The sequence below is a fragment of the Empidonax traillii genome, unplaced genomic scaffold (assembly GCF_003031625.1).
Source record: "Empidonax traillii isolate 1590-97213 ecotype Southwest subspecies unplaced genomic scaffold, ASM303162v1 scaffold434:size946695, whole genome shotgun sequence".
Classification (NCBI taxonomy): domain Eukaryota; kingdom Metazoa; phylum Chordata; class Aves; order Passeriformes; family Tyrannidae; genus Empidonax; species Empidonax traillii.
The window spans coordinates 693,499-696,748 of NW_020955627.1; positions in this window are offsets into that span (position 1 = coordinate 693,499).

Consider the following 3,250-nt stretch of genomic DNA (forward strand, 5'->3'; position numbering starts at 1 on the left):
TTTTTTTTTAATCATTATTTTATTTTTTTTTCCGCGCTGCGTTCATTTTTTTTTTAAGCGCTTGAAAGGTCGTCATCGGCGGCTTATGCAATTTTTTTTTTCCCGCGGCGTCAGAATGAGCGAATTTAAAAAAAAAAAAAATTCGCATCATCGCAACCCTCGTTTCACGCTCTTTTGTGCGATTTTGGAAGAGCTGCGTCACGAGGTGGAGGGCGGGCTGTGTTGAAATAGGTTTCCTTTAAAAACTATGTCAGACGGATTAGCATGTGATATTCAAGGTAACACCTAAGGAGTTATGACTTAACACCATTACAGCCGGTAACTGCAATAAAGTTGCAAGCTACTCCTGCCCAGGCTGATACTCAAAGCCAGCCCGAAGATGGAGTGCCTTCTTTCAAACTGTTTAAAAGTTTTTTACAGAATGAACTGCAGCTCAGGCACAGTGTGTGCAGTTGTTGTTGAGTGCTGTAAAAACACTAAAATAATGCCAATGAGTATTTCTATAACAATTTTTTCTTTTATCCTGATGGTAACCTTTTCAGTCTAATCCTTATTTAGGCACAGATTTAGCAACTCACGAAGAACTGCTGAAATGATTCTTCTTTCAGCAGCAGCACTAGCTAACCTCCGGGAATTTTCAGGAGAGAACAGGCTACTTTTCCTTACCTCAGTCTGAGCATCTCACATCTTCTCTACTTGCGTGTAAATCCTTGGTAATTCTACACCATTTCCTTCGTCCATGTTTCAAAAACAGACAGTTTGGGCACAAAGTGTGGGAGGATGTCTCCCAGGGAAGTCTCCAGGTTATTTTGTGAACTTTTGGGTTTTTTGATGATTTGGTTTTTGTTTGTTGTAGTTTTTTTTGTTTGTTTGTTTTGGTTTTTTTTGGTTTTTTTTTTTTGAATGACCACAGTGTGCTGCCTTTGGTACAAGTGCTTCCTTCCAGACACAGGTAAACCAAATCACATTCAATTTGTGTAGCAAATGCTGAATATTTTCTCAAAATACATCTATAATTGTCCTGGTTTCAACTAGCCTAGGGAACTCTTCCAATGCTTTTGGCAACTTTTGTTTGCACATAACATGTGTCTGGGTTTATCTCCCTCTTTGGTTTGAGGGAAGGATTCTCCCAGATTTCCTACCATTGTTTCCCCATTTTTTTGTTCTCCATACTTCTCAGGCCCATTAGTGACATTCCTTTTAGTCCAATGCCATCTAGTATGGCATTTAAATCCCCAAATGAGGACGAAATGGCATTTTCAAGGAGAATTCTCATACATATCAAGCTGCCTTTTCAGCTCCCAGTAGAACCAAAGGGATCTCTCACTGCCAATCAATTGCTGCCCTCATCATCACCGTGCTGAACATCCATGGAACAGCTCAGGGTGGGCTCTGATTGCAGGGCCAGGACAACTGATGGGGTATTTATTTCACAGCTTTATGCCCTTACACTCCGAGTTTCAGGAACACAGTTGTTGCTGTAACCTGGGGAAGATCTGAGTCTCCCAACACGGAGTTGCTCTGGCCTGTGAACAGCTCGGCCACTCCTGGCCTTTCAGAGGAAAACAGCTTCTGTCCACAGAAAGCCAAATGGCAACAAATTAATGAAAAACATGGTTAAACCCTTCATGTCTGAAACATCTCCAGTTTCCTTGAAGTGTTTGCTGGTGACATTTCAGGGCTGCCCTGTAACTCGACAGTGGGTTGAGTTCTCATTTTTGGCTGGTAGCCAGCTTGCAAATAAATAAAAGGCACTTAAATAACTAATGAGCTTTCACTCAGGTCCCTCTAGCCCTTTGCCCTTGAGCAGGCCACTTGTGCTCCCCACACCATCAGAGGGACACCTTGTCTAACCTTGCTGTGCAGATAGAGGGTGATGAAGAATAGTTCCAAACTTGGGACAAGCCTAGGGTGTTCGATTTGGAAAACACAGAAACAATACGTGCACCTTTACACTATGGGTAAAGCCTCATTTGACAAGGCTCTGTTTTAAAAAATTAAGTGTCTTTCTTTCCACTCAGAGCATGGCATAAAGGAGGAATATGGGATTTCATGGAGATCCCAGGTGACCTGGCATATAAGCTTTAGTCCAGGGAATTTATTCTCATCCAGATCAGTTCTAAAAGACATTTACTTTAAGAATGCATGTGGTCTCTGGAAAGCTAACGGGACTGTTCTGTGTTCTAGTTACACTGGTACCTTTCCTGTATGGGCTCTTTATTATTTCATCTGGGAAGCTAAATTATTTCAATGGTGTAATAATAAAGCTAAACATGAGGAGTTTTAAAAGATAAAACATACATTTGTCATCAGTGCTGAGGCAGAGGTGCTAACAGAGAGGAAAAGTAGGGCATTTGCCAGCTAGGACATCTGATCCTATTGTGTTATTTTTCAATATTAATGAATAAGTAAACACAAATAGGCTGCTTGTTGTTAGATGAAGAGCAGCTGTCAAGGTCAAACCCAGGCAGCTGTTCCTACTTTGAGATTTCACTTTAAAATAGTTTTATAACTTCAATAATTTGAAAATTTGCTTTATTGGCTATATGCCTGGCCGAAGGATTTTGAAAAAATTACCAGGAGTTCTTTCAGGGGGAAAAAAAAAAAAAAAAAAAGTGTTGATTGACTTAGAGTTGTAAATAAGATTTTGCCAAGAAGTACAATTTTAGAGGGAGATACCATCGACAGATCCGTTCTTTAGCTCCAACTTACACCAGTTGCCCATATGAGTAAACAGAATGGTAATTTTTTAAAGGTGCAAATGCTCCAATAGCTGGTAGTTTAAACTAAACAAGCTAATAAAGAAATGTGATTTCCCCCTCTGTTTTATGTTTTAGGCCAAATAACAGATGGCTACAAATGATGACAGCAAAGTTTGATGAAAATAGAAATTGATGCTATGATATTCATGCTGCCAGAATAAAGTACTCAAGTTATGTGGCTCAGAGAGACAGGACCATGGACTGGTTTACTCCTTGGAACAAGGCGGATCATTTATAGTCCAGCCTAGGAAATCCATCAGGGCTTAACAGGGAATAATAACCTTTCTGAAGCATTTTTAATTGACATTTCAAATTCCTTAAGAGGAAGATAAATCTCTTAAATTCTTAAGAATTGCTCGAATTCTATAGCAAAATGACCATTTTCTATTACTGCCCAAACACCTTTAATACAACTTCTCAAGTGCTGCTCATTTCTTTGCTTCCATACCTATTAAAGCCAGTAAGACTATTATTCTATGGGGATTTAT